The 12,745-nt window shown below is 38.2% G+C and overlaps 1 protein-coding gene across 1 annotated transcript in view; it reads right to left on the reverse strand.

Annotated features, from left to right (window-relative positions):
• lingo1a (leucine rich repeat and Ig domain containing 1a) overlaps positions 1–9,898 on the reverse strand; it is a 126,999-nt gene extending 117,101 nt beyond the window's left edge. The window contains exon 1 of the mRNA XM_085462446.1: positions 9,539–9,898. The gene's annotated coding sequence lies outside the window, so the exon portion shown is untranslated. The remainder of the gene's footprint in view (positions 1–9,538) is intronic.
• Between the last annotated feature and the right edge of the window lie 2,847 nt (positions 9,899–12,745).

Consider the following 12,745-nt stretch of genomic DNA (forward strand, 5'->3'; position numbering starts at 1 on the left):
AAATCCCCCTTTACGGTTGTGCCAGGATGGACAACTGGTGTAAAACTCTGACAGATCAAACATGTGGAACTGCCTGTTGTGGTGACCTCTTGGTCAAGAAAGCAGTTGAAAGTGGCTTATATATCACTGGTAACTACTCATTACCAGTGATTCACCTAGGCTTGTGGCGTGAGCCTTGATCATAGTGTAATCATCCTACACTGAGACTTGGTCAGGACCTCTTGCTGTTCCATTTTAACAGAGTGAGCCCCCTTTTGCACAAAACTTGTCTAACCTCTCACAGGAAATTAACATTGTGAAAGGGAAACTATTACTTACTGCCCATAAGCCTATGTAAACAGCGAGAATGAAAAGTCAAAACCTCTAAAGCAGTGATCCAGGACAGGATTTAAACCCCTATGTTATGTTAAAAGGGTAAATATGGTAATAAGATGGAACACCAAAGGACGACGACAGAATGTTATTTTGTTCAAAATGTGATGAGCGAAAGTGTTTTTGAGGGGAATGCATTTTTTAATGTGCTTAGTCCATCGCCCGTCAGGGAATTAGGTCTGCTGACCTGTAATGGTAACTTTTAAAATGAAAAACACAACCTTCACAGTTATTATTCTTTTTCTTTTAAAGAAGACCACCTGTGTATGTATTTGTTATTCTTTCACAGTCTACAGAATAATGTTTTTCTGAAACAACATGGAGTTCTGTCAGTAATAATACTCTCAAACCCCCTTCACTGTTAGATCTGTACTTGTTCACCAGTGGCACTTATCCCACTGCTGTGATGGTCCTTTCCAATTTAGCTTGAATGTGTGAAGCTCACCTGAGCCTGCTCCATTTAATGTCATTATATCGGAAGACTGAAATACACACTCCCTTCCACTGCCTGCGCCTCCCCTCTAACTAAATCTTCTTTTGGCAACTGCTGACAACGTTTACTACTTGCTGAAGAAGATAATGAGTAGTAAAGTGCATGTTAATGCCATCATATATAAATCAGTGGTCCCAGGTAATGATGGCACCAATTTGCAAATGCAAACTACTAACATGTGCAACCAGACATGCTTTCAGCACATGCATATGCACATTCAGCACACTGCATGTTACAAAAAAAGAAACTGCTTTAAGTCTTCTGTGACATACGTACATATGCACCAATATGTGCCCATTGTAAACAAGACTGTTCATGAAATACCTTAGAAATACTTTTAGATGCTGTTCACCAACTGCAAACTGCATATATATAGCCTAATTTGAAGCTGGTGAGAACCAACTACAGACTGCATAAACTATCAGGAAAAAATCTCTGGAGCTTCCTCCAAAGGAAAAAGAAACTCTGCTATGAAATCACAGCCAAAAGACTAGACTCTTGGCCAGAAAGTGTCAATTGCAGTTTCTTATATGGTGTCTGGTATGTTAAATTATTATCATACGAATGTGATACATTTAATATACACTGCTGAACTATCCCACGGTACCATACAATTAAAACCTACCTTGCTGCAAGATGAAGACAGATAAGTTGGACTGCAAAGAACTGATAAACCTAAATTTGTTTCCAAGTATGTTGGACACAGGTGTTTTTGTTTTATTATAGACAATTAGACTCAGGTGGTCATGAGTTATGCAATGACTAAAATTAAGTGATACCAATAAAGTCCATGTACTAATCACATTCATGAAGGTGTAAAACATCCACCAGGTGCACCCAACAGGTGCAGAGAAACTAATAGCGGAGAGATGAAGCTGTTAAATAAGCACGTCTTTAAACACCAACACAGTCCTGAATAGAGATATAATCAGGCACTGTTAGTGGAAATGCCAGTGTGGGTAGACCACTGGTGTATCGAGGCTTTAGGCACTTGAAATTTGTCCAAAACTATTTATTGAGATCAGTTTAAGGATAAAACATTGGCATGAATAATTTGTAACCATGGAAAGTGAGATATACTGCCATTTTAAACACAGTTATTGGTAGTACAAATGACTTGCAATCTTGTTGCCTTGTTTCCTACAGTCAGCTCAAAGGGACTTTGGTTCATCAAGACACTAATAAAATCACAATCAGGGGGACTAGCAGTCTGTTTTCAATTATATGCAGTCTATTTATGATATGGGAATGAGTAAGATAAACTGGAAAAAAATTTACAAATCTTTGTTGTCTATGGACACAGAAATTGACATTAAAAGGTAATCATCTGCAAACCTTTGTCAGTTTGTCAACAAGTGACTGCAGTCAGTCTTAGTTGGACTGTGACTGTTTGGAGACAGGTTGTCCCCCATCACCCAACCTCTGCAATCACCTTGCATTTGAAAGTGGTTGCCCAGAGGTTGAGGGTTTGACATGCTTTACCTATGGGCGACCCCCTTGACTCACAAAATTAAAATTCACAAGGAATGTTGACTGTCTTTTTATTGAAACCTAAGCAGTTTTTAATGATAAATACTAAAATATCTCATAGATGATGCTTTTAATATGATAAATGATAATACTGATTGTGGTAATGACCAAAAGAAAATGAGTGTAAAGCACTGGCCAAAATGCAACACGACACAGAATGGTCTTGGAATAAAAACAAAGAAAACCCAAGTTTGGACACTTGTTTTTCTTGAAATCTTTTAAAATAAAACAATTTTTTGTTTCAGTCTGAAACATTCCACTTGCTCAGGTGAATGGTAACAATTTGGCTGTGAAAGTGAAAATATACATGTACCATATATAACAAAATGTCATCAAGTTAACTACATGAATTTGTTGGTCCCTCCTTATACTGAATGTGAAAAACAAGCAAGGGTAGTCCTTATCTTCTAAATGTCATTCTACCCCTGCTCAGCACTACTATTTATGTTCCACGATACTGTGGTCTTGAAAGTTAGAAACGATTAGGTAAAACACTGACTTTCACATTTTGCATGTATACATACATATTTTCTTAGGCACTGATCCAAAAATAAAACTGTGTGCATCATCCACGATGATTGCAAATATTGCCAGTTTGATTTAGCCTATGTTTTCACTCTCAGCTGATGTTGATCATAGTGCATGCAGACTTCAGTATGCTTGGGAGGAGGAAATGATGCAGGAATCTTTCTTCAAAGATGATGGATGACAGTTGTCTGAAATAAATACCTGTGGTGACAGAAAAATATTCCACATATTAAGACTGGATCATGTTGCACATTGTATTGCCTAACAGGTGTGGAAATCTCTATGCTCAAATGCATGTCAGAGATCGTGCATAAACTGGTCTCAGAAATTGATTCTGATGTTTGGTCCCATGCTTTTTTGACAAATGCAAATTGATGCTGGGCTAAGCCAAGCACCACAGGAAAGAAAATATGAAATTAAATTAAGAGAAAATCTGTTACTTGGCAACTATTTAATTATTCTACTATTTGACTAAGGCAAACTATGCCACTCTTTCAGTATACAGTTTCAGCTGAGCAACAAGTTAACTCCAGTCTGGTAAAATTGCTTGTTTTTCACAGTTATTTGTGTTCCTAGAGGAAAAGACAATGAATATAATGGCCTTTTCAATGATACAACATAACAGTGTAAATTTTAAATACTCATATGGTGCCTTTCTACTTAATTTGAGCATTCAGTGAACATTTCAATCCTACACAATCCCTGCAGTTACATCCTTTGCAAAATGCCGGGAGCATCTACAGTAGATGGACATGTAGTATTTATCAAACCTAACCTCCTCCCAAATTTTGTAGGTGTTTTGCTATGTGGTCCAGGAATCAGAGACACTCTACTGAAGTTAAACAAGTGTTGTTTGCCCTAAATGATGAAAGTAAATGCTTAATATTTAGCTAAAAATCAAAGGTGATTTAAAGCTATACCTCTGAAAATATATCAGTCAAAGCATTCATGTACAAAAATCTGTATTTTTCCATAGGTATATCTCCCCAAATGCATTCATATCTCCGCTTTGAGTAACACTTTCTCCTGGAAGCAGTTTCATTCGAATATGTGACATAGAAAGAAGAAAGCTAATGCTTCCGTTTTCCATCGTGAACACAGGCAGTGTTGACTCATCCGCTTCCATTTTCTGGGTATATATACAGTACAGGAGAAAATATATTATTACCAGCAAATTCAGCAATGTGTTGTGTCACAGTAATTACATTGTACATGGCTTTTTTTCTTGTTTTAATGGAGGCCAGGCTTCTTTCAAGAGGGGAAATTAGATTCTTCAGAAGTAGATTAAATTTGATGATCATGTCATGCAGTTCCTAAATCATACCAAATGAAAATTCAGTCTAAGATGTAATGATTTCTTTAGCCAAACTTTAATTAAACTGATAATATACAGTAGAGCAGGGCAATACGACCAGAAATATTTATCACAATATACATTTGAAAATTTGCGATAACGATATAACTGACGATATAATTGACACTAGACAAAATACTTTACAACTCCACAACTTTATTAGTGCAAAAACAGCAACAAAAAAAAACATCAATGTATTTTCACTTAAACAAGCAGCTGTTTTTATGTGCATAAAAGTTATATAAAAATGTAACAGTGCAAATGCAAATTCCTTGCTGACAGTTTAACCAAAAGGCATTTCAGTGGAAATTGTCCGACATATCCTCAGCGTAACCATGTATAATATCCACAAAACTTAAAAAGAGGTTATACACACACAATACGGTAATATTATGTTGAAGCACCGTACGTATCACTCCGCGAGGCTCCTGCCTACGATAGCCGTAATGCTATCGTGAAACATTTGACAGATTTTCGAGCGCCGTGTACGACATAAAATTGTTTTGAGGTCAGTGAACACAACCAGAATTCATACATAAGGTACACGGGATTCTGTCGATTTTCAGAAAAATCAAAGGATTGATTTTAAATGTGCCGTATTTTCCAAAAAACACGGTAATAACGACGGCCCACTAGCATGCTCTACCAAAAATAGTGCTTTGTTGTGTATCTGACGGACGAAAGCTAAACCAGTTCCACACCACTGAAGTTGCAGCATTTTTACAAACCAATTCTGGTTCATCTGTTTCATTCAACGATCCGCTTTCGCCCTTCTCATTCTGCGTTGCCGTCATGCTTTTTCTGCCATGTGCATATGAAAACAAAGGCACTGCGCATGCGCATTTTACCCATATTCAATCACGATATTTCATTTTCTTATCGTTGCCCAACATTATACCGGTATTACCGTGAACGCTATGATATGGCCCAGCCCTAATATACAGTGCACTTGGTGAGTTGCAATATCAGGAGAGGGACACACTTATTAATGTAACATAATCCGCCCCACATAATGCAAAAAAAACCCGCCAAAATGACACAGCCACAAAATACTAATACTGATAAGACAGAGAGACACATCATCTATATCATTCCCACCTACAAGTATGAAGAAAAAAAGCTTGTCTATATCTTCCCCTGACAAACACTGGCTGATGAAGTCTATGCAAATATATATTTCTGTTACCTCCAAATTAAAATAAAAACAACTGTTAGAAATACTCTAACTGTTTTCTCGCAATTTAAATTAATGATGTATCTATGTAGCCCCCCACACATACATCGTTGCAAGCCTGACCTTGTGTTTGTGTGCTTATGTAGCCCACATGTCTGAGTCGTAAAGGCCAGTTAAATGTGGCAATGCTGACATGAAGCTATATTGAGGCAAATTAAATTTCAGATGACTCTAATGCAATATTGTTTCAATGCATTCATGGTTGTAAATTCCAAAATGTTCAGCATGTGACAGGGATGGGGGGAAAAAAACCCAATCTGTAGTGATGTAATGGTCTAGGCATTGCTCTATATCAGTTGGATGAATGAAGGGACAGGGCTATTAATGCAGAGTCATAATCAATATCTTAAGTCATCATCAACAAAAACAAAAATGCCAAACCTTACAAGTGATTTACAACTGAGTTACTTTTCCATATGTATGCAGTATATCTCAAGTATTATTTCTCTTTCTTTCTTTTTTTAAAGGGGGTCAACGGAGAAGGAAGTGAGGTCAGGGATTGGTGAATCATGTGCCAAAACTGTAACAAACAAGGATCAAATGTTGGCTTAGTGATGGAACAAAATATAGAAAATAGAAAGGAGTTTCTGAAATATTTATACGATTTCCAGTTTAAAAGATTTATATTCACTCAGCAAGCCAAAGAAAACTTAGAAGGGGAAGAGAAGGGTTAGTGTGCATTCATCCTTCCTGGACAATTGCTGAGTAATATCCTTGACATCAAGCTGCTGTGAACTACATTTATAGACTCATGTGAGCACATCAAGAAGAGTGGAGACAAATACTATCGACAAAACAATAGTAAAACGAAAGTAAAGATTAAAGATTTATTTAAGAAATGAAGGCTGATATCATATTTCCGTATCTATGTCAACTACAGTGCAAAAAAGACTGTCATGGGGGAAGGTAGTGTTGAGGGTAGGACTCATTACAACTCATCAGAACTCATTATAATAGATAAATGACTTTAACATCAAATAACAGCAGTAAGAAACCCTGCAGATTTCAGTGTTGTGTTTTCTCTACGAGCTCAGCAGAGAAAACACAGTTAGTCTCATTTTTCAAAAATAATAGCAGCTTTTATGATTACTGTACCTGTGTTATTATTCCCGAAATCAGGTATCTATGGCTGGTAGCTTTACATTTTAATGTCTAACTCATATCAGATGTATACCACTATGAATACACTGAAATATGCCTGCACTGATAAAATTAAGAGTAGATAAGATTATTATGTTAGACAAGTTAAATACATTTTTCTTTTTTTATAGAAAAACTGGTGTTTTGATTAGTCACAATCAAACAGGCAAGACTTGGAATATACACCTAAAATCTGTTTTAGTCTGTTAGGAGTTCATTGGGTTTGTTTGCTGGTCATTCACTGGTACAAACAAACTGTAAAGGTTGTTTTTTACTGGATGGTTATTAAAGATAATGATTTACAGCAGTGTGCAAAAGTCTTATTAAGCTACCACTCATTTCTTTGTTGTAAAAATGTGTGATTATTGGTTACTAATGTTTATCTAACAGGCCTGGATATTGTATGGCTTTAGGTCATGAGTAAAAGTGTCTGACTGAAAATATGACTGACTGCATTTAGTTTTGATTATTATTTTGAGAGTTTTATATTTACACTCAAAATGCAGTTAGTATTTAGCGTTCAAAACAGCTCTAACCACCTTTTCATGTAGCAGAAGTGCTAAATTGGGTCTAGCTAGAGAGTACACTTGGATGAGAAGCTCCAATTCCCCCAACTTTTCGATGCTAGTCCACCACTACGGACACAATTAGCTGTCAATTGCTGCAACTAATTTGCCAACTTCATTTCATGGATCATGGTAAATCATGAAACCACATCAGTAATAACTGGTATTTGCTATAATGGACTTGAGAATAACTGCCGTGAAATTTGAGGAAAACTGAGTTGTTAATTTCTCATTTGGTGATGGGCAGTATCAGGACTTCTTTGCTGTGGGTGGAGAAGCTTTCTTGGGCAGCATGAGTCACTCTTGGATGCAAGTCATCCACTGCATGACAAGCTTATACTGCAGGCAAGTAAGGTAAAAATGACTCCTGCTAGCCACATTTAAGTCTATCCCCTGCTTGTGTGTATGTGTGGATGAGAGAAATGGGGAGAGGCTATTTAAAAATTACCAAACAAACCAATCAATATGTTATTTGAAAATATAGAGTTTTGAACCTTTAACTTTTCAGCTTAGCATTTAACAGTAATGCATCCTGGAATATGTTCCGGATGCAGTCTTTCATGAGCCCTAAAACGCTCCTAAAAGCTTCACTGAGTAAAATCATATCCCTGTTGTCAATCTGAAAACTCATAAATCCATACTCGTAATGCATGAAGACTTCTCAGCTTCAATACTCACCAATAATCTGGTTGAATATATATTTAAAAAAAATGATTTTTGATTACCATTGTCAGCATGACAGAAGATGTGCAGAAGAATCAAATAAATGTGAGCCACAGTTCTGCACCTGTTTTTCAATAAGCAGCGGTAACAGCCTGCCTTGCCTAAGTGCTGCAAAGGAATTATAAATGAAACAGAAGCAGAAGGTCTACCCAAGGTGGGGTAATTTGATTTATCTTTTATTATTTTTCCATCCTCTGGCGTTATCGTGGTTTCTTCTCTGAAATGGGAAATGTGATAAATATTGATGTCCTTTACAGGAAATGTAGGCAGGCATATGCGAGATGCAGGTCTTGGCCTATCTATCACATGTTTTCCTATGGAGAGTGTGGATATTTCTGTAAACTGACCCTCTGCCAAAAGAGCCTCAAAAGAGGTTTCCATGCTTTAAAAGCTCTTTCTGAGGCTTATTAGCTCATCCGCACACCTTCTCAGTCATCTATTGTCTCAGGCTTCCTGTCAGTCTTTCACCACTATATTCTCTCTCATTTGTTCTCTCCCTTTTTCAACCTTCCACAAGCAGTCTTCTCTACCAATATACGTAAGCTTCCCCTGCACACGCTTTCTCTTGGTTACTCTCACCTCTCCCTTCTAACAATAGCTCCTCTCCGTTCAGAGTTTATAGACACAAGAGTAAAAGTGGAACAGTGAAAAGATTAAAAAAGAAGAGCCTCATCCAGCCTATAGAAGGGTCCAAAACAGCTGCCTCAGCTTTGCTGATGCTTACACAGGGTTTCCAGTTGTGATTAGCTTAATGTAATGCTAAAGATAATTTACAACCAACACAGACAAAAGTCATACATGGACATCTGCAAGTGAATCATTTAAATGAATGCTTGATCACTTTTTAAGTCTTAGATATTGGATAAAGGTAATCAGGTAAATCAACATGCCACAAACCCCCCCCCCCAATCCACCATGCATGCACACACACACGCACACACGGACACACACACATTGTTCACGCCAAGAATATCTTGACTAGAATATAGGTATGAAGGCAAACGTCCAAAGAATCGAATCCAAGTCCTGTCTTGTTGTATCACATGTTCATTAGCAAACAGACATACATGTTGCATAAACAGAAAAAAAGGGGCCGCATACGTGAGAATATATTTGAGTGCACTGAATGTGATGAATTTTTTACACTTAGAATCACAAACTGTCTTCTTCTTATTACAAAGTATTGTCCTGTCAGCATTTCTGAACGGCTAAAACTAATGCTATCACTCACAGTTTAGACCATGCGAACTTGTCTGGTTCTGAAAATAACAGCAGATCAATAGTAAGTATCAAGTGGAGCATTTTCCCCCCCAAGCCTCTAACAGCACGAACAAAACTGCTGGTGTCGGCACACATTTTTGTTCCCTGCTTCTTTTTCTACGCCTGCTCATACTACCCAGCTAGCCTATTTACATTTCACCTCCTCTCCATGCCCTCAATAGCTTTCTCTGCATCATTTAACTGCACCCCATTCCATAATCTCTGCTGCCTGCACCTGTCAATATGTTGTGAAAAGTAAATAAGGTATGAAGTGCAAGGAAAGGAGACAAATATGTGGAAAGAGAGTAAGTGGGAGAGAGGGAGACAGATCTCCTTACCAGAGCTCTAATGAAGAAAATCCAAAAATTACTTGTTTCATTCCACAGTGGCTGCTCATTAAATCCAGTATACTGGGGAAAGGGTTGAAGATTCCATCGAGATGCTGCCTCAAGAGGAGGAAAGATGAGATTCTTTAATGGAAAGATTCTGGAGAGATGTTAAAAATGTGGTAAATATGCATAAGGAGAAGGATCTGATATCCAAGTCTTGAGCACTTCACGAGTCCTTGCCGTCAGCTGCGAAGCCACATGTCTGCACACACTGACACATGCAGTTCACATGGGGAATCGCACACATACAAACACGTAGGGAGGGTGTATCCTGTGTAAGTCTCAGCTAGGCTGAAAGATTGGAGGAGAACGAAGGAGGGATAGAGACAGAGAAAGAGAGAGACGGAGAAAAGCAGGGAATCTGGAGAGGGGCAAGGTGGAGGGAGGAGCTGCAGCATGATGAGAGATTGAGAGAGGGGAGGGGAGCAAAGAGTCTCTCCATTCCTCCTCATTTCGCCCTCAATCTGAATTGCAGTGTGAGTTGCACAAATGTAACAGCAGGAGCTAATGAAATTATTTCACCATATCTCCATCTGAATACACTGTGGGTGATGTTAAACAACTAAATATGGGGATGAAAGTGAAAAGCATGGAAGCTGTTTTAATCAGATCTGTTTGTGCATCTGAGGGCTGAGTAATGTCCTTTGCTCCTGCTCAGAGCCGGACAGATAAACAAGCTGGAAAGATGGCTGAGAAAGATGAGAAAGAGAGGAGGCTGATGCAATGAATAGATAGGCAATATCTAAAACTGACTGGGTGGACTAGTGAATCAACAAACTCCATATCAACTAACTTTGCAAACAATTATTACAGCAGCTCAACTCCCAGCATCTTCCAGCTCTCACTAGGATTTGCCGTTTATGACAGTAGATGCTGTTTGATTTATGCTCATGCAGTGTATACAGTGCATAGCATACAAAGCTTTAACAATCACAGAAAAAGGAGCAGGAGATTTGATCCGAGACTGCACAATTGGGTCAAAAATATGTCAGATATAATCAAATTTCAAGCATTGAGTTATATTGAATAAAGCAACCATCAGTATTCTTCAACGTGGTATTCCCGCTACCATCTTGAGATGAAAGTGAAATTGGGCATGATAAATTTATCTTTGGGTCATCGCCCTCACAGGAATGTGTCCTCCAATATTTCCGCCAACACATTCTTTGAAAAACGCAGCGGGCATCCCTCGACTGACATGACTGACTCTATACAATCCTACACTGATGATTCATGCTCTAAATCGGCGTACGCTTCAAGGCAGGGGTTAAGAGTATGGGTGGCATAAGTGGTCAGGACACCCCACTGCGATGAGCTTACAGACAGGATTAAGAAGTAGTGGTGGATGGATGGAGGGCTTGTTGTAGAGCGCTGTCAAGATATCTCTCGCCTCAGTGGAGCCATGGATTTCAACTGAAGCATTTCAGCGGTCGAGGATCTTTGGTCGACCTTGCGCAATGAAAATGACTGATTTTTACAGTGTGATCTGAAAGAAGCTGATAAATACATGGTAGAAACAAATATGGAGATAAAAATATGGTTTTTGTTGTCTTATCAAACTTCCATACTAAGATTTATTGATCTTAGTGGACACTTTGAGGTTTTTACCCATATAACACAATGTTTACTAGATTAATTCGCCTAATTATGTTGCATGAGAAAATGTGGAAGTTACTATGTTTAAGATTAGACTATATTATAACTATTTACTTTTTATATTTATATAATATATGTGTACTTTTCATATTTATTCTTCATATGGGAGATTTTAATTGAAAGGATTCAGTTCTTCCTGTTAACTAAACTGTTACACTTAATCATACTTTTGCAGCAGTAAAGCCTGTTATCCTTCTTCTAGCTTATAGACAGCCACAGAAACAGCTCTGTGAGCCACTAGGGGCAGTAGTGCTTTTAGCTTATAGCTGCCAGCATGCTCACAAGTACAGTTACGATACTACGAAACTTAGTATCTTAACATGTTAACAGTTGCTAGTTATTACAAACCACAGCTAAGGCTAATTTGTGGAAGTTAGTATTGCAGGTCTTCGATAAAAAAAAGTCAGTATTTAAAAAAAATGTTTGTTTAGGAACAGGGGAAGGTAATCCAGATGCACAGACTGAATATGTTAAATAATGCTCTGGATATTCATGGTTGTATTACACATAAAATTTAATTTAGCACACAAATCACCACACGCCTGCCGCCGCAGAGCCTGCCATCATGGCTCCACGGCTTTTGCTAGACAACTGCACACATTGTTGCAGACTTGACTGGATGTATGTGTATTATTAACAAAAGGCTCTTCTATTGAAGGAGCTAAAGTGCAATGAGCCTTTAATGTAGGTAATGTTGTGTCACCGTGTTACTCACTAGAATAGCTGTAGAGAACAAGCCCAATAGACATTAATGTCAGGATTACATTTAAAGGTCATGATAACCAGCAGAGACCCCACCACCAACCCCTGACTTCTATACTGCTTTGTTATACGCTGGAGTTAATTTTCCTTCTGCAGCTCAGAACACTGCTTGTGACTTAAAGTTCTCACCCAAGGAAAAAAATATAAACTTAGCAAACAAAGTAAGGAAATTTGTGTTTGGTCGATGATTTCTTTGTTGAAACAATCCGTCTTGGAAATAAATCTTGTACTGTTGGAAAGACTGTTTGTTTGTAGTTAAATGGTGCCACATTTGTAAGGAGGTATTTGTAGGTTGAGCAGCAGAGTTGAGTATGTGGGTTTTGCGCATGAAAAACATCTCAAATCTTCTCCGCTGGTGTCAAACAGCTTATTCTGCTATTAACTCTTGCTCGGTGTCTTTTATTGGATTGGATGATTGGAGTCTGATGAAACAAAAAAAATTTTAAATTTATTAATTTAACAACGTGGGATGGCATCTCATTCTTCAACCCTCATCTTCAACCAGGACTGTGGGCATGCTATTCCATCCTCTCCACTCCCACATTCTGGAGGTAGTCTCTCTTAAAACCTGCTCTGTGGGGGTGAGTGTTGTCATCTTGGTGCCAGGCTATGGAGACATGGGATGGCCACAGGTTGCAGAATCTCATCTTGTTGTCTCACCGCATTGAGATTGCCTCCAATGATGACAAGCCTTGCTGTGCTAGTGACCGAGATGCTGCCCCACGCCATCACACTACA

This window comes from Copadichromis virginalis, linkage group LG7, assembly GCF_057382275.1.
Source record: "Copadichromis virginalis isolate Kocher_CV1m ecotype Utaka linkage group LG7, C_Virginalis_male_GT1.1, whole genome shotgun sequence".
Taxonomy (NCBI): Eukaryota; Metazoa; Chordata; class Actinopteri; order Cichliformes; family Cichlidae; genus Copadichromis; species Copadichromis virginalis.